This window comes from Triturus cristatus, chromosome 5_2, assembly GCF_964204655.1.
Source record: "Triturus cristatus chromosome 5_2, aTriCri1.1, whole genome shotgun sequence".
Lineage (NCBI taxonomy): Eukaryota > Metazoa > Chordata > Amphibia > Caudata > Salamandridae > Triturus > Triturus cristatus.
In genome coordinates this window covers 185,978,886-185,999,063 of record NC_140588.1, presented here as the reverse complement: position 1 = coordinate 185,999,063, position 20,178 = coordinate 185,978,886, and positions in this window count along the sequence as shown.

Here is a 20,178-nt window from a genome sequence, read left to right as displayed (position 1 = left end):
TTTTATCAAAGGTAGATACCTACATGAACTAACCAATAGCTTGATTGGTGCGATTGACCTAGCTTCTGCTCTTTCAATTCCTCTAGCTGTGGTGACCCTAGATGCCACCAAAGCATTTGACAGAGTAAATTGGTCATATTTGTTGACCATTTTGGAGAAATACAAACTGGGGGACAACTTCCGTAAGGTTATCTAGCTAATATATCAGGATCCATCGGCTAAATTATTGGTAAATGGAAACCTGACAGAACCTTTTAAAATATCCAGAGGCACTTAGACAAAGCTGTCCTTTATCCCCTCGCCTGTTTAATCTTTATATAGAGTCCGTAGCACACAAAATCTGAACTGCAACCAATATTCCATATTTTGGTTAAGGGGGTTGGTAGAAAAAGGTAGCACTTTACTCCAATGACCTAATGGTGTACACCTCAGACCTCTCGTCCGCCCTGCTGGTGAACTTTCAGATTACTTCGGAGTTTGGCAAAGTATCAGGATATGAAGTTAATGCTGGGAAAACAGAGGTAATAGTTTGGAATCTCGAAGAGGAGAGTCCGTTAATTAAAAAGGAAATGGGATATCTTGGATTGAAGATTGTACAGGACTTAAATAAAATCTCCGGAGTAAACCTGGATATTGTTGTAAGGGACTGTACTTGGACATCTCCCTTTAACAATCTTTGGGAGGGTGAACTTTGTAAAATTCTGCCAAAAATCACGTACTTGTTTAATACAAACCCTTGCACTTTGAAAAGTCTCTGATGGATAAATTCCAGATGGCCATTAATGTATTCATCTGGGCCTATAAGTGCATAAGAATTTTGCGGAAGAAATTATGTTGGAACGGGAGGGGGGTTTATCCCTCAGAGATATTCAAAACTAAGCATGGGCCTTCCAGTTGACACACTCCAGAATGTTGCTAAACTCCACAGACTGTTCTGATCTATGGTCCCCGTTTAAAGTCATGCTGAAGGGAGCTCAAGTAGGTACAGATCGTTTCTTATTCAAATTTAGAGACCCGAAATACTTCAAGAAGATTAAACTGAAAGTGCTACAAGCTATGGCAAGAAATTGGTCTAATATTAGACGTCTGACAAGCTTCAGCTATTACTCGAACTTCGCTCCTATATGGAACTCACCAGGGACACCAGAGTGTCTAAAAGACAAATTAGCTACTCCTATATGGGAGGCAGGTATATGTTGTTAGGGAGAATTAGCCCAGAATGGTGAACTTTTACCCTGGGATGAGCTGAGCAAAAAGATGGGGAGGAAATTGCTGAAATTGAAATACATTCAACTGAAAAGTTGGGAGCAAAGTTGGAGGTCCCCTTTGGGCTGTTGAAACTACATGGAAGATCAGTTGGTGGGAAAACCTCCTGCAAGCACAGAAGTATCAGTGTGGTACTGGGCACATCAAGAGGCCACTGATGAGAGTTCACTATGACAGAGGATCTGTGAGGCGAATACTTGCAGAGGGAGCAGTTGCAATACATCAGGCAAGTATTGATGCGCACATTATACTCAATTGCTAAGCCTGCTTAGTTAAGGAGAAACCATATTTTTTCACTCCATATGGCCTACATTACTCCGGGAAGGTTGTCTAAGATGGCAAGGGAAAGAGTGGCCAAATGCATGAAATGTGGATTAGAAAAGGCATCCAGCGTGCATATGTTTCAACAGCGTCCAGCCATCCTGAAATTTTGGGAGGAAGTGGTTAAGACCATCTCAAGCATACTGGGGATCCAGGTAAAGGTAAGCCTATCATTGATCATTTTTGGAGTAGTGGAGGATATTGCAGGCCTCGCCAGACATCTTTTGGGCTATGCAATAATACTAGCAAGAAGGGAAATTTGCCATAAGTGGGTAGGGGATATCCCTCCTCAACATTCAGAGTGGTTGGAATCCTTATTCAATATGTCTAAAATGGACTTAATGGGGAGTACATGAAACAAAAAGAAGACATTTGGAGATTTTTCCATCAAGATGGTTGAAGGAACAGATGGGGGCATAATCAACGGAATGCAAAAGAGCGTTTGGCTGATTGCCCAATGATTACACCTATGAAAAACTCTCCATGCTGCAATGGTCTCCTCCCCCTTTTGTGCAGCTGCCAGTTCCCGGACGATGCTTAGAGAGACTTACCCACCTCGGACAGTGCCCATCTGTCCACATGCATAACCGAAGGTGAGCCCTCCGCCTACCTTAGACCTGTGAACTCGGGGTATGGGCGATTGGAATGTACATTGCCGTTGGAGGTGAAACTAGGACAAAAAAAAGTTCAGGCTGAATAGGCAAACTATACTGGTTGTATGCTGGAGTAAGATCCTCAGCCTCACAACAGAAATCCTGCATCTATTACACAAATTGTCAAAATGAGGCCGGTATTTCTTTTTGTACTGAGGCAACAAATAATGGACAGAATGCTGAAAGAATCAAACATTCACCCCCAGTCAAGGGATCTGGGTTAAATCAATCGTTCTTTTGCTTACTATGCCACCCCAGTTTGGACCCAGCCATATGCTAATCAGTCTTGACCCGTCTCCTCTGGGGAACAGTCCAGCCCGAACTGCCAAGCTGGGTCCTCCCTGGACCGGAAACAAGCATCCTGGGACCAGTTTCAGGGTAACACACCTCATCAGCCAGGCTAGCTTGAATCCAGTGGCACAGCGTGCAAGGGACCCACATCTGGGCATGCCCATCTCACTTAGGGCAAAAAGTGCTGCAGTCTGGCTGATGAGGGGTTTTACCCCTAAACCGGTCAACTGAGTTCACAGCATTCTTAAGGATAGGCAACCATGATCCTAGTTAGAAAACCTTACATTCAGATATGTCTCGTTCGAAGATTGACCTATGTCTACCTCTTAAAAATTCTTGTTCTTAGAAACCTCACAATTGGGTCTTGGTCCTTGAGCCCCATGGAGGAAGGGCTCAGGGACCCCTGTAGTCACACTTGCCTCAGGGTGGTTCCTTCATGGTAAGCCTGCCTGTGTCCGCTCTTCCCTCCCGATGCTTGAATAACACCACCAAAACTTTGTCATGACATTCCACCAGATACTGGAACAGTGGTTTGGAACAGTGGTTTGGAATGGGTAATAGGGTGGCTCAGAGAAGATCCTTTGTATTCATTGTATGTATATAAAAACTACACATAAGAGTAAATGCAGAGTTTCAGGTTGTTACCTTCATCTGTGAAGTGAACTCCTCACTTCTATAGATTCCATGCATGTCAAAATACAGGTTATTGTTGTAGATAGAGCCCATGTGATGGTCTCTGAGAAATACGGTGACAGTTTTATTAACACGTTTCCTGGCTTCGTCAATCTGGGGACAGAATTGATCAGACCACTTCCTTGTTTACCTTTGGCATATATAAGAAGAACAACCTGGCAGCGTGAGGGAAAAGTGTCATTAATTGTGTAAAAGTATCCTTCATTAGGATTTCCAGTCCTACCCCAGTCAGTGTGCCTAGGTGATTGCCACCACAGTGCACAATCATGAGGTCAGGGGATTGGGAATCCATAATGGTTTGAACCAAAGGCAGCAATTGATGCCACTTTAAGACCCTCTGGTCAATTGAAGTAATGTTCGTTAGCCAAACCGAGTCCCTGTCAATTCCAGTTTTTTTAGCAGCCTCTCTAGCCCAAAACACATAGCTGTGGCCCACAATTCACATTCTAACCATTTTGAAGTGAAGCAGCAGTAGTAGACAGCAAGCTGGCGCTGTATGAGACAGGAAAATAAAAAGGCAGTTAAAATGGAGGTGTGCTCCCGGTTTTAAAAAAACATAGCTGATCAGATGCTGTGAATATAGAGGTAAATAAAATTAGGTAGTGTCTTGAAAGCTTAAGTAACTAGATCTATGATTGGCTGCAGTAAAAATAAAAAAGTGTAATGCAAACTTGTAAAACTACCAAGTTAAATATGTTTTTGGACTCCCATTTTTCTCATGAATTTGACACGATGATCACGAATAAGTCGCAAATATGCACAAATACTCTACTATACTGGGCTTCTTTATAAAAGTATAAAAGGGTTAACACATTCTAACCATACAGAAGTGGAGTTACAAAACTAAAAATTGAAAAATATGTTTTTATTTGTTGCCTTCCGAACTATCAGAGAGAGCAAAGCAGAAAAAATTGCCATTTATGTTTGCTTTGTATGAGTAGAGTGCCATTCTTATGCATAGTTCTCATATTTCATGAGAGTACTAAATCTATTTAGTAAGAGCGAAAAAACTATTTCACTCACAAACTTAATTTTCAGGTATGTGAAGTACATTGCGATTTAAAAAAATTATTGAAAAGGTATATGTGTATGTGAGGTTGATAAAAGTATTTCTGAAATATGTAGATACTTTTTGATTCTTATCATATGATGTATAAGTGGTAGTGTGAGTATGCGTATATACTTATCAATAGATGAGTAAGATACTTACTTAGTGTGTGAGTATATAGCAGTCTGTGTGAGGTGCAGAGTAGCTCAGTGAGTAGTTAGTTCACAATGTGTTGCCCAGGAATTGAATATTACACATCTGTTGTACTACTGCTGTAACAGAACTGGCTGCAAAGGGTTAAAATGATACCTATCAATGAATTTGAAGATCTGCAAAGTTTTAGATATCTATGCATGATATACTGCTCTCAAAGAATGTTTTTCTAGGAACACTGAGACCTATAGTTCTATTTATTCAACTTTAAAAGAGCACTACAAGTCTCAGAATTGAAAGGAAGAAACATGCACTGTAGGTGTACATAATGTGTGAACCTGTGAAACTTGACAGCAATGTATTACTTACCCTTTAGAGTAGTTATTGGTACATTATAGAACAGGTTTGCGTGTTCTTAAATAGTAACATGCCCATTACGGAAGCACTGAGTAGCATATGTAGTATGAGAATGCTAGGCATTATTAAAAATGCAGGGGCTTATTTACAAGACCCTTGCGCCACTTTTGCGTAATTTTTAACATGGGAAAAGTGACGCAAAAGTGGCGCAAGGGGCTTCTAAATCTGCCCCGCAGTGTTTAAGCATTGATCAGGCCTACTACTGCAGACCGTGTTTGTGCTCTCTCACTGTCAGATTTACTTGGCATGTAAAAGCTGTTTGTCAAGTGTTTAATCTATGTTTAAGAACGCTTAACTCACCTGTCAGTTGCACTGTAGTTATGCTATAAAACATATTGTGTGCTTAAAAGATTGAGAGATGTCTGTTTAAGTTTTAGTAATTTACTTATGCACTTGCAGACACCTATGCCAAGCACTACATAGAGCGTACCACCATGATACAACTGACATATATGTTTCCAAAGCATAGAGACTCTCTCTCTTCCCAGTCAGAGAGCGACAGGGGGACTTATACATTCACTCACATACTCAGAAACTGCATATGTATGTACTAGTATTAAAGGTAGTTGCACAGACACCTACATACCTCTCTATTGACTAACACAGGCAATAAGGTACTTTTCAGGACACTTGCATACACATTTAGAGAGCCTTTGGGGTACTAAAACACACAGTCACATACTGGTACATTTATATAATCATCTGATGGCACCGCTATAGCTGGACTCCTACACTCACTCAGATATGTAGGCAAGTAGAAATAAAACATCTTCATCCATCCAGACAAATAGTCCTTTAGACATGGGTCAGACCTCCTAGTGTAGACCATGTCATTGCACTCTCTGCCAGCTTACCTTAACATGTAAAAGCTGTTTGGCAAGTCGTATATGCAAGTTTTAGTTTACATAACTCTCCACTGAGATATACTGTATGTATGCCATAAAGCACTTTGCTTTAGGCTTGAAAGATTGAGAAGTACCCTTTTGAGTTTTAGGAGCTTACTCATTCACTTGCAGGCCCTTGTGCCTAGCACTATATAGAGGATACCTCTGATAATGCAACTGACAGACATATTGCCAAAGCACACAGCTTCTCTCTCTTCCCAGTTATAGAGCGAAAGAGGGACTTATATATTCACTCACATACTCAGAAAACTGCCTATTTATGCACTAGTAACAAAGGCAGTTGCATAGACACCTACATACCACTTACATACACATTTGGTACCAAAACAGACAGTCACATACTGGCACAGTTTCTTAAAGATCTCATGGCACTGGTAAAGCTGGACTCCCTCACTCACTCAGATATGTAGGAAAGTAGTAACACAACATCATCATCTATCCAGGTAAAATAGTCCTTTAAACATGGGCCTGATCTACTAGTGCAGACAAACCCTGTCTCTGTACTCTCATTGCCAGCTTTACATAGCATGTAACAGCTACTTGGCAAGTCGTATGTCCACATTATAGAAGAAATAGCTGTCCTCTGAAATATGCTGTAGGTATGCCATAAAGCACACTGGTTTGTGCTTAAAAGATTGGGAAGTGTCCTTTTGAGTTTTAGTAATTACCCATGCACTTGCAGACCCCTATGCCAAGCACCACATAGAGGATAGCATCCATAATGCAACTGACATAGATGTTTGCAAAGCATAGAGCTTCTCTCTCTTCCCGGTCACAGAGTGACAGAGGTACTTATACATTCACTCACATACTCAGAAGGTGCTTATGTATTCACTAATATCAAAGGCAATTGCACAGATTCCTACATACCCCTCTATTCCCTAAAATGGGCAATAAGGTGTTTGTCAGGCCACTTACATCCACATTTAGAGAGCCACTGAAGTACTAAAATAGACAGTCTCATACTGGCCCATTTTCCTAAATATCTCATAGCACTGCTATAGCTGGATTCTACACTCCCTTAGATATGTAGGCAAGTAGTAGCAAAATGTCATCCATCCAGACAAATAGTCCTTTAAACATGGGTCAGACTTACTAGTGTAGACCCTGTTTCTGCATTCTCACTGCCAGCTTACCTTAGCATGTAAAAGCTATTTGGCAAGTTGCATATGCAAGTTTTAGTTGATATAACTCTCCTCTGAGATATACTGTATGTATGCCATAAAGCACACTGCTTTATGCTTGAAAGATTGAAAAATGCCCTTTTCTGTTTTAGGAACTTACTCATGCACTTGCAGACCCTTATACCAACGAGTACATAAAATATACCATCAATAGAGAGATATGGACTTCAACAAAATGAATTCTTTAAGTATCTGCAAATTCGGGATTTTTTATTTAAACATCATATCCAGGAGGGAATAACCACGTCCTCGTTAGTTGAGGCAATCAAACGAAGAGCAAGGATAGGGGTATTGTATGACATAATAATTGAAATACAACAAGACGACCTGGCTAGACAAGATAGTAAATGGTGTGATTGATTAGGGCAGGAAGATGTTTATATGCAGCAATCAATTGATACTGCAGGGAGAATTTTGATGTCAGAAAGTTTGAAAGCCCAACACTTCCAGACGATATTTAACTTGTGCCATACACCAGAGAGGATGATGAAGTGGGGGGGCTCTAATAATGGGAAGTGTTTTAGATGTAGTACGGAGAGCTGACATTGTGCATGTTTTTTTATGATTGCTTTTCTCTTTTGCAACTAAGGCTACAAATAGATCAGTTTCTATCTGGAATCACAGGGATACAAATCCACATGACAAAGGATGTAATGTTATTGGGGGTTGGGGATATTCTTCGGACTGGCCGACCGGCTTGTAAGTTTAGATATATTATATTCATTGCAGCCGCGGTTGCGCGGTTATGTGTAGCATTAGCTTGGTTGCAGCAGGATGCCCCTTCGTTCGATATGTGGCGGACAAAATTTTATAATATTTTTAATTTGAAATTTAGGGGCATATTTACAAGTGGGCGATAAAAAATTATCGCCGGTTTTGCGGCCGTTGTCGGCCGAAAAGCGGCGATAATTTTATCGCCTAATTAGCAAGGCCAAGCTAACGCGTGAAACCTTGATTTAGCGTTGGGATTCCTAACGCCTAGCTTTGCATCTCTAATGAGATGCAAAGTGGGCGTTGCTGACCTAACAAGACAGGAGAAATGTCGCTAAGCGACATTTCTCCTATCATCAAGCCCCACGTTATGAAGCATAGCGTCAGGAAAAGTAGCGATAACCTCTGTTATCGCTACTTTCCTTACACCTGCTTCAGGACTGACTTAGCCATGAGATCCTATGGTAGGTGGATATCATGGCTAAGTTTGTGAGTCCCTATCAACAAACAAACGCCACATTGCGTGAGATTATCGCTGGGTTTCCAGCGATAATCTCACGTCAGGCAGTTAGCGTGAGGATTTTTATCGCTGAGGAGATAAGCGTTGCTAATAGCACGCTATCTCAGCGATAAAAATCCATGTCACCCGGCGATAATTATCCTCACACTAAGAGCGCTGAGCGATAATTATCGCCGGGTGTCGCTGATATGCCCCATAGTCTCTTTTGTTTTAAATCAATGAAAAGGAAAAAACTGTGTATTCAATATATGGGGCCCAATGATACAGCATATGAACTAACTGTATGATCTTTTTCAAAATCTTATCTCCATATTGGTTTTTTTATCATGTCTATTTGGTGGATTATTTGTGTTATGGTTATGAACAACCATTTATGGATTGAACAATAACAAAAAAAGATACCATCAATAAACAACTGACATACATGTTTCCAAAGCATACAGCCTCTCTCTCTTCCCAGTCACAGAGGGGCAGAGGGACTTATACATTCACTCACATACTCAGAAACAGCTTATGTATGCCCTAGTGCACAGACACTTACATACCACTCTATTCCCTAACACAGGCACTGAAGTATTTGTCAAGCCACTTACATACACATTTAGAGAGCCATTTAGGTACTAAAACAGACACATACTGGTACTTTTACTTAAACATCTCATGGCATTGCAAAAGCTGGGCTCCTACACTCACTCACATAACTCTGCTTTGTGCTTGAAAGATTGAGAAATGTCCTTTTGAGATTTAGGAACTTACTCACTCACTTGCAGCCACTTATACCAAGCAGTATATAGCCGATACCTTCAATAATACAACTGACATACATGCTTCCAAAGCATAAAGCCTCTCTCCCACCCAGTCATTGAGTGACAGTGGGACTTAAACATTTATTCATATACTCAGAATCTAGTTATCTATGCAGGAGAATGAAAGGTATTTGCAAACTTACCTACATACCCCTCTACCCTAACACAGGCACTAAGGTATTTTTCAGCTATTTGCAAACACTTTTAGAGCGCCATTGAGGTACTAAAACAGACAGTCACATATCGGCATATTTACTTAAACATGTCATGGTACTCCTACAGATGTAATCCTAAACTCACGAAAATATGCAGTCAAATACTGACACAACCTAGTCTCTAATCCAGACTAGTCCTGTAAGCATTGGTTGATATAGACAAACACAGTAATAGATATGGTAGTACCCAGTGAGAGACTAATACATATACTAACGCAAAAAAGACATTGAGACATAAACATGAATATTAATACAGGAATGTCAGTCCTATTACTATGTCTGCTGCTTTTGTTTGTATTTAGAAACTTAAAATATGTAATGTGTTAGGATGTAATTAAAAGGTAAAAATAGTTTAATTCTATTTTCAGACTTTTATTTTCAGTTACGTACAGACAGTTAAAATGCCTTTTAATAAGTCAGAGCTGAAAGAAGCAGAAACAAGTATACTATCTCCTCACAGCTGACAAACAAAAAGGGCAATATGCAGAGAAAGTGGTGAAAGAGAAAAGAGCTGCTGGTAAGAGAGCAAAGACTTTTCTTTAAAAAGTTTGTGCTCAACTGGAAATGCAGCGTAATAAAGTAAATAAAAACAACATTTGAGATCAATTAAAAAAGGACAAAAAGTACACGTTATGATGAGTAAAAAAAAAAAAAAGGAAACAGTTTAAGGAAATCAGAGTTAGAATGTTCCATACTAGAGTAATTCAGAACCTTATAAAAAGTATGAAGAACAAAAACAAAAAAGAGAATCACTGTTGAGGCTAAAGTTGATAAGACCTTTGCTCTCAAGATAAAACTATTTATTTTGATTTTAAACAGAATGAGGACACAGTATAAAATAGTGTTGACTATAAAGAAAATAAGTCAAAAGAAAAGACTTGTCAATAGAAGTAACTTTTGCAAAGTTTTCAGCTGTTAATGGAGACATACTTCTGGAACTGAGCCTTTCTTTAGTACAGAAAGCTACTTCCAAGAGAATCCATAAGTGTATGTCGTTGAGGAATCTGGAAGACGTTATGAGATTGAGGATGGTAGTTCTATTTCTAAAGAGGTAATGATACCTAGAAATGTAGAGGAAATGATAGATGAAGAGGTACAGGGAAGCCATAGAAAGGCCCTTGTATGTAAATGGAACTATAGCAGTATTTGTGGTGTTCGAGAGGAATCTATAGATATATTGAGAAATATCCTACGTATGTTTCCCTGCAGAAGTCTGAAGCAGAAAATAGCTATATTGCAAGGATTAGACACATGCAAAGTAAGCAAGTCTACTAATTTAGCATGTCTATCAAGGAAAGTGTGCCATTTCAGAATATATGCTGCATGTTGTACACCACTCGAAAATGCAAACATTAGTTAGGAGACTTTACTATGTCAAACTCCTGCCCTATGTTTAGAAGAAATCAATAGAGTTCTTTTGCATTGTGCAGTGGCAAAGGTAGAAAATGTTTCTGATGATGTTCAGTTTCCTTTCTTTGGTCCTGAAGAGGAGTTTAGAGAACATTAGGAGTTGGTACCTGCAGGTGTAGCAGAACAGGACATAGGTATTACTGTTGAAAACTTACAAGAAGAGATGAGAAACTTTGACACAATCTGTTCAGAGAAACCGAACTGTGTTTGTTTAAGTTGTTGATGCACTCACTACAAGAGTCAAACTCATTATGTGGTTGTGTTTTCAAAAACTAAAGAAGAGAACAGAGATAAGTGAAAAGACTTTGTAGCTTACTTATTTGTAGAGGAACACTTTGATTGTTCCACAAAACAAGTTATTTGTAAGTACTGTTATGACAAGCTGGAGGGTAATAAAATGCCAGATACAGCAGACCACCAGTTAGAACTAGTTGCAATCCCACAAGAACTGCAAAATGTAAAATGTTTATAAATAAATTCTAACACAGTGTATACATCCATTCCACACCATAGTTCGTATGGAACCAAAGACAGGGAAGTTACCTCCAACAGAGTTACAGAAAGGTCTTAAAGGTAGAGTTGTATACTTGCCATTAGATTTCAAACAGAATATTGAAACTGTATGGGTGCACAGAGATTTGGAAAAAACACTTATTATCCTAGTCAATGGTGTCCCTACCAAGAGAAAAGAAATATGGCAAGAGATCTAGTAGATGTTAGTAAAGTAAAAAAAGCAACATTATATTTGGTACAAAATAATTGTTATTATAAAGATTTAAATGTTCTTCAAAATGTTGCATATATGGAGGATGACACTTCAATATCAATAGATCATATGGAAATGGTGGATCGATCAAGAGCCGAAGAGATTTGAAAACACTACAGTATTCATCATCAGCATTCTAAGCAGATTATTGGTGATTCTATTGATGTCTTTCAAATGAAAAAGCAAAAGGAGTTCCCTTGTCTGTGTGGGAGAAAAGTTTTGATGCTCCCTGTTTTCTCCATCTGTTTCCTCTGTTTCTACTACAAATACCAGCAGACAAGTACAGATCAATTAGGTTATATCCAGAGGATCCTAGGTTTCTTCAGTGTATTCCCTATATATTTCATCTACTATTTGAGAGTGATTTGTCAGGACTAACCTATGCTGTAAACTACATTTTGAATACAGGAGTGAATCTGGAAAATCTTTCAGAAAAGGGAATTTGTTGAGAAAGTTCAAGGAAAAGACAAAAACCTGGAATACAAGTTGATTAATTTAACGGCATGTCACGTGGTACCAACGAGTACTGGTATCGTTGTCATGGTGAGCTGAAATGCATGTTGAGAAACCTAGGATCACCTATTTGGCTTCTAACACTAAGTTGTGCTGAATACGCGTGGGATGACTTGCTTGAATTCCTGCGAGAAGCAAACTCAAACATAAAAGATATCAATCAGAAGACAGCATGAGAACTTTGCTCATGGACCCTTCAAATGTTTGCATATATTTAAACTACAGATTTCAAGCCATGATGTCTTTCATCTGCAACATAATAAATCCTCATCTTGGAGCAGTAACAGATTTCTTATGGCGTAACGAGTACCAAGCTAGAGGTGCTCAACATATTCAATGACGTTAAGATGCAACACAATTGGGAACAGACAGTGATGACTTTGGGCCAGATGTACGACCAGTTTTTGCATGCTCAAACGGGTTTGCGACGTGTTTACACATGCAAAAACCTACATGGCCAATGTACTAACACTATTTTGCGACTCGCAAAATAATTTTTTGCGATGTGCTATTAGTATCGGGCGTTCCCTTCCTAATAGCAACTCACAAGCCATGTATGAATGTTTTGCGACCGCAATTGGGGTCGCAAAACACTCGCAATTTACCGCCCTCTTCAAGAGGGTGGTAATGGACCCCTTCCCCTTTGCGACTGACTCTAACAATATTTTTTAAGGGCAGACAGTGGTCCCAGGGACCACCACCTGCCCTTAAAAAATTAAACAAAAATGTTTCATTTTTTTAAGGAAAACCGGCTGCATTTAAAAAACAAAACTGCTTAATTGAAATTAGCAGTCCCAGGCATGGAGGTCTGCTGAGCCCAGCAGGCCACCATCCCTGTGAGGGGCAGCTATTCCCAACGGCGTCGCAAATTGTGAGTGACTCATTAATATTCTTGAGCCTCGCATTTTGTGACCCCATTGGGAATCGCTAACAGTGTCTCTAACACTGTTGTACATTGGCTTTTGCGACTCACAATTTTTTGCATTTTGCGAGTCGCAAACGTCAATGGTCATACATCTGACCCTCTGTCTTGTCTTTCTTACAGCAGTACATGACATGTGCCAGTTCAAAAGATGGTGGTGATAAGGACTTGAGACAATAAGTTCTATGGCTTTGAACTCGTAAATGTGGGAAGTACTGTTGATTAAAATACAGATGTAAAGGAAATTTTTACACAAGATGGAGTTTTAGATTCCCATGACCTGTCATCTGACAAGGAAGAGTCAATAGCTTTTTGTCTGCAGTCAGATAGTTTTGACCACTTGGACGGTGCAAAACATGTTGACCTGAAGATACTGCGGCACATTAATCCCCATCAGTAACACACAACCTACGGGTCTTTTTAACCTGGCAAGGGAACCCTTATATTAAAACTCAATTCACTTCGGTATCCCTTAGCTAGTTTAAACACTCACTCACTCACTCACTCACGCACTTGTTAGAACCCTCTATCTCACACTCTCACTCATCATACAGCAGAACCAATAAAAGATCTCCACCAAAGCGACCCTTCGGGGGACCCGTAGGGCATTGCAACGAGGAGCAACTGCCCGATAATGAAGCATGACATCCTTTGGGGTGTGTGAGGGCATCAAGCGACAATACTTGCACTTGCCTCTAGCCTTCAGGGTTTAAACCTAGGACCCCACTCCATTTATTCCTTTTTCTATTTCTTTTTCTTGTTTTGGGTGACTATTGCACCCAATCCTGGAACCGCTACCCCCGTTTGAATTGAGTGCAGTCAGACATACCCTGATACTGATAACATCAAAAAATACATACAACCTGAGAAGAACAGAAGCTTCCAAGTATATCAATGATTACAACCTTGTGATTCTAAAGATATGGAATGCAAATATGGATCTACACTTTGTTGACGATCACTCCATCACTGTTGCTTGCTACGTGACTTCATATATAACAACATCAGAGAACACAGAGATGGAAGAGATGTAGGAGGGGATTTCTGCAGAAAAGCGTCTTACCAAGAAATTGTACAGATTCGGCTTGAAAATGCTTTCCCCACAGAAGAATAGGATCATATGAATGCTCGGTTAGTTAGTTCTCCAAATCATTCAGAAATGTGTGGGTAAGCCTAGTCCTTGCAAGCAGTCAAAATAGAGCATTAAAGTCTTTCCTAGGAATACATTACCTTGCAGAATTAGATCCCCAAAAAAAGAGGCACTCTGAAAACTAACATGCTGGATACATATTACCCAAGAAGGAGTCCTTATCTTCACAACATGTGTCTCTATGAACTACATCTGGACTGTCCGACTGTCAGAGAAAAGGTGCGGCTGTGAAACAGTGCTTTGCGATATATATATATATATATATATATATATATTACCTACTGGCAGTCGCCAGTAGGTAGTTATAGTTAGGACCTATTTTCCATAGGAAATCCGCAACATTCTATTTGGAATAACGTTGGCGCGCCGATTGACGAATCTTCGCAAAATTTTCCAAACTTTTGGCCAGCTCTGGTCCGCTCCTATCCTGAATATTTCACGGTGATTCGTCAAGTGGGGGCCGAGAAAAAAGGGGGGTCCCAAAACGCGTTTTCCTCATGCATTTTCCCATAGGACCTGTTGACGCAGCTACAGCCCGAAGTGCTGACCGGCATTACACCAAATTGGGCAAAGAGGTAGTCCTCAGTTCAGACTCAAGCTTTTTGCTTAAATGGTGTAAATCCGTTCAGTAGTTCCTGAGAAAATTAGAGTTAAAAAGATAGATATATCTGGGCGGAGCCTAACCACACATCTCATCGTGAGATCTGATTGGCTGTCAGTACTTCATCCAAGAAGTGTTGGCAGCCATCTTGGGACCAATATACATGATAGTGCTGGAGCGGGTAGTAAAACATTTTGTATACCCCCCCATTCTACATGTTTATATTAATCCGAATAATCTATTAATTGTAATATTATTATTCCGTTTGAAGTGATAACTCACCAATTATATTTGCATTTTGCATGGCTAAACTAATTGTATACTAATATGTGTACGCATACTAATGGTAGAAAGTTAGAATATTGCATGATATATGTTGCTTTTGTGACGTAATTGTAAGTTGCACCAGATGACATCACTTGGTAAATATAAACGCTTTGAATGTTGCTATTATGCTAGATAATTACTTACACATAGGGAAATTAGTGAGGGTTTAACATTTTATTAGCCATTTCAATGTTTTAATTACGTTTTGTGTTTGTTTTACTTAAGTTGACCATTTGGGCCTAAGAAAAGATGGCTGACTGAGACACATGACGTGACTGCTACCGTTTCACGAGGTTTTGGGTGAAGTGCGCCTGAGTCACCTCCAGCAACAGTGGCCTCGTCCTGACCCCAGGCAAGATGTACCAACCAAGGCTCGTACTGGGAGAGTTGCCAGGACCACAAAACAAAGGACTGTCTTTAAAACCGGAACCAGCAAGTGTGATGACTTAATCTAACGGACTATGTGAGAACTTTACCGAATGACCCCAAACCAGCCAATCAGGGCTGTCTAAAACTGATTTTTGTTACATTTTGACGTTAGTTTCATTATGAAAGTGGGTAGACAAAGCAAATGAGTAATTCCTTCTTTTTGAGCGAACTTTCCTTTTCCTGACGTTATGCTGACGGAGAGGACGGTGACACTGCTGGACAGCTGTTTCCATGAATCTTTGACAGACAGAATTGCGGCCTGACTTTGATAAATTACAGATTTTCCACGACTTGATTGACTTAGAGGACGACTAATAGCCAGATTAGGTAAATATGATGTTCTGCGGTTTGGTCGATGATTTTCTAAATTTTGCAATTAATTAGATAAACGATGTTTTGATTAATAGATAAATGTGTTGATTCATTTTTTTGAAGAAATTAGATTAAGAGAAGAGTATAAATAAAAGAATTGAATTACCAAATACCTAAAATCAACTAACTGATTCATCGCCAAATGTGGGGAATATCACGAGGTTTGAAGTTAATAAAGGTAATCAATGTATATTAGAGTTTAGGTAAAAAGATATTCCTTTCATGTCAGCGTATGGAAACTTATCCCTCCCGTGAGAGCAGATCAATGAAGTGTGAGTGTTGGTGTTATGGGCCCCACCAATGAATGTATTGAGTTAATGTGCTATTGCGATATTTTGGTCTGTGACGAAGGGAGGATTTGACCTTCCACGCTGCATCAATAGCACCTCATTAAAAAGCATTGCGGTTAATAGAAGGTTTTAAGACTTTAGTTACATTATAAATCATTTGTTGATGGTACCATACTCATTTTTGGAATTGTGGTGTGTTGTAAGGTGATTTTACCATGTGAAAAAACCTTCTGCTGTGATATCATGAATCATGTTTGAGAGAAAACTATTTTCTCATGCTTTTCCCACAGAGGTTTGAAAGGTGATCTATAAGCTAAACTGAGAGCATATTTTCTGTAAATTCACATTATCTTTCTCAGTCATGTGAGAATGAAGTCTGACATTCTCAGTAAAACATGTACATCCAACAAGGGCAGAGACTGTCAGTTGATTCCTTTGTGTTCTACTGCAACTTCCCAGAGTGTTATGAAGAACAACTAGAGCGCTAACAGTCCTACTTATGACAAACGTATTGCACACCTGAAGCCATCTTGATTGTAATAAAGTGGTAACTCTTAAAACATTTAATTTAAAAAGGAACAAAATGAGGGGGTTCATTCTGCCATAGAAAGTATGATTAGTGCTGCAGAAAGAAAAATGAGGGCACATTTTGAGTGACTTCTCAAATCCTCTTCTATTTCATTAAAACATTCTGACATGCAAACTGAAACATGCACTTTCAATACCAGCAGAAGACTTCCCTGGGCAGGCAGGAAGGGCAGTGGCAGCACAACAGACTATGGAGGGCAGTGGAAAGGGGGGCAGGGGCAACAAACCAACAATACAGGACTGGCAAGAGAGGCTGTGGCAATATAATAGACCATTGTGGGCAGAAGGAAGAGGCAGTGGTAGTACAACCATACATGCCAATAGACCCGTTTCAGCCAGGAAACGTCCAATGTTTTTAAACTCAAATGGGCTTTTTTGATCTGTCTCCTGTCTACAATCTCCTCTTTTTCAATGTAACTCAGAGGAGAAAATCAATACCCCAGTTTTTTTTTCAAAATCTCCCTCTTACCAAGTTCAAAATGTTCGCAAGTATGGTACATTGGATCATGGTAGGCAGGAGGAATTGGGGTAGGGACATGGACTCGGATAACAGACGACAGGAGGGACATGGAGAGGTGCACCAAACTGACGCTACAGGGCAGGCATCAGGGTTTGCAGCAGCACAATACACCACACAGGAGGAGCAGTTGCAGCACAACAGACCAGGGAGGGCAGAAGGGTGTGGCAGTAAAATGGACCATGGAGGACAAGAGGAAGGGGATAGGGGCATGGCATGTGGACAGGCAGGGTGGAGGTGGCAGGGACAGGTTACAGTCATCTGACAATGCTAGGCAGGTGGGAGGGAAGTGGCAGCTCAACAGAACACTCAGAGTAGATAGGAGTGGCAGGTCCATGGAACATCGTGGGCAAAAAGGATGGAGCAGGGGCATGCACAAAGAGATCGGAGAGCAGGGGGAAGGAGAATAGGGGCAGCAACCTAAGCACAGAGGCTAAGCAGGAGGTCAATGATGGGCCATAGAATTGGGCAATGGAGGGCAGGAGGAGTGGACTGGTACATCATGCTCAATGGAGGGCAGTGGCAGTACATCAGACCATGCATGGCAGGAGGGAGGAGGCTAGTCCATGGATTCAGACAACAGAGGATAGGGAGGAGGTGGATGGGGCAGCAAGCTAACTGTTCAGAGAAGGTGGGTATTAGGAACTTTATTGTTTTTAAAATGTGTGTCTGTGTGAACTACTTAAAATATGAACAAGTATGCAGCATAATCTCACTTTTATTCAGGAAGAAGAGGATGTTTGTGACTGTGACTCCGGGCTCACTTGGCAGAAACACCCCCTGACCCTCCACCCCCATCGCAAAATGTAATGCCCGTGAAAAGGGTAGGTGGACACAGTGTTATATAGAACATAGTCCTGAGAGCACGATTGAAAATGAAAACTAGATATAGTATATGGTATAAACTATGCACCAAAAAGTGTGATATAAGATGAACCGGGGCGTGAAATATAATATGCAATACATTGTGTGCAATGACAGATTCATTGGAGAGCGCGAGATAGCACAGGCACCAGTGCGTGCTATGCGATATGCGCCTTGGAGTGTAATATGCACAGGGCAGTGCTGTGTAACCTAACTAGTCTCTAAAGTTGTAATATAAAATATGTGCTGGGAAGTGTAACATTGCATATGCACTCTGACAAAGATATGGATCCCAGATTGTAATATGTATGGCATAGCGCTGTGCGTTATAACATAGGCATCGAGGAAGGCACGTTAGATGGGGCAATATAACCCGTGCGAAGGCAAATGTGGCATGACATATTCACGGGGTGGTGTTACAGTGCACATGGGCTAGAGAGTGTCATAGCATACGCACTAGCTGGTGGAATACAACACAGAGGTGTGTGGCACTCAGTGGGCACTGGTGGGTGTAACACAGCATTGGGCTCAGCCAGGAGCACGCTGTGACTCTCAAGTGAGGTTCGTCTCCTTTCCAGAGAGTAAAATAAAAAGTATTACACATCCGGCGGTGGATGTGTGTTTTTTTAACCGTGAGGGGGGTTTCTTGCATAGTTTGGTCTAATTTTTGTCGAATCCCCTTTGAATGGCTTGGTGTGCGTGTGTATTAAATGTGCCCGTCAATAGCTACCCATGTTTGCATAAATAAACAACAAGGGTGTCTACTTGGAGAGTTCCCACCGGTGGGGGCGCCGGGATTAGGCACGGTAGGGCGTCAGACACGTAGAGCTTCACTAGCGGTGTAAATACATTGCACGTGGATTCATTGTATGCATAGTCCTCTTTTAATGAATATCACGCAAATCGTCATGGTGATAGATACATACGGTTTGTCCAGCATGTCCTAGGTGTTTCTACAAATATATATATTTTTTAAAATAATAAAAACAAAGGCCGTCCCAGGGGGATGGGGTCCCTGGGGCCATAAGTGGCCTGAGGAGGGGCGTAATCCATCAATACTGAGGGTCCCTGATGGCCAACTAGCCCAACATGTATCTCCAGTATGCGCCAGTGAGCTGCGTTGCAGACAGGTGTTCTGAGGCCACTTCCCTTTTTACACCTCTATGCAACGCAGCTCTGTGGCACGTACTGGAGGTACCTAGTGGGCTAGTTTGACCCTAGGGACCCTTAGGATTCAAGGGGACTTAATCTCTCAACTTAGAACGGCCACAGGGCGCATTTACACAGTGGTGAAGGGAGGGGGCGAGGCCTGAGGTGACGTGTGCCAACACGCCCTGTGGCGCGTTTTAAGTTGGGGAAATAATTCCATTTCAATCCTGAGGGACCCTGGGGGACAACTAGCCCACCAGGTGCTTCCAGTAAGCGCCACTGCTCTGCGTTGCAGAGAGGTGGTGCAGGCCATGCCCCTTTTTACACCTCTCTGCAACGCAGCTCTGTGGCGCTTACTGGAGGTACCTAGTGGGCTAGTTGTAGCCCTAGGGACCCTCAGGATTCAAATGAACTTAATCTCCCAACTAAAAACGGCCACAGGGCGTGTTTACACAGTGGTGAAGGGAGGGAACGGGGTCTGATTTAACATGTGCAAACAAGCCCTGTGTCGCGTTTTAAGTTGGGAAAATAATTCCCCTTCAATCCTGAGGGACCCTGGGGGCCAACTAGCCCACCAGGTGCTTCCAGTAAGCGCCACTGCACTGCGTTGCAGAGAGGTGGTCTAGGCCGTGCCCCTTTTTACATCTCTCTGCAACGCAGCTCTGTGGTGCTTACTGGAGGTACCTAGTGGTCTAGTTGGACCCTAGGGACCCTCAAGATTGAAGGGGACTTAATCTCCCAACTTAAAACGGCCACAGGGCGTGTTTACACAGTGGGGAAGGGAGGGGACGGGGCCTAAGGTGACGTGTGCAAACACGCCCTGTGGGGCGTTTTAAGAGGTAGTTTTAATCCCCTGCCCTATTATATACTAGGGACTTACATAGGAGGTCATGCTAATCACAGGGGGACCCCAATGCATAATGTTCCCTAGTGTATGCAGGTGTTTTCACTGTATTCTGAGTGTCTTTTAACATAGCACTGGCTCTAGGACTGGTTAGTCAGACTCAGTTACCACCAGTATCCGTCTGAAAAAGTTGAGGGTACAGGATGATTTTGCAACAAGGCTTCTTTCTGGTCTTCTGTTTGTTTCTTCCTGC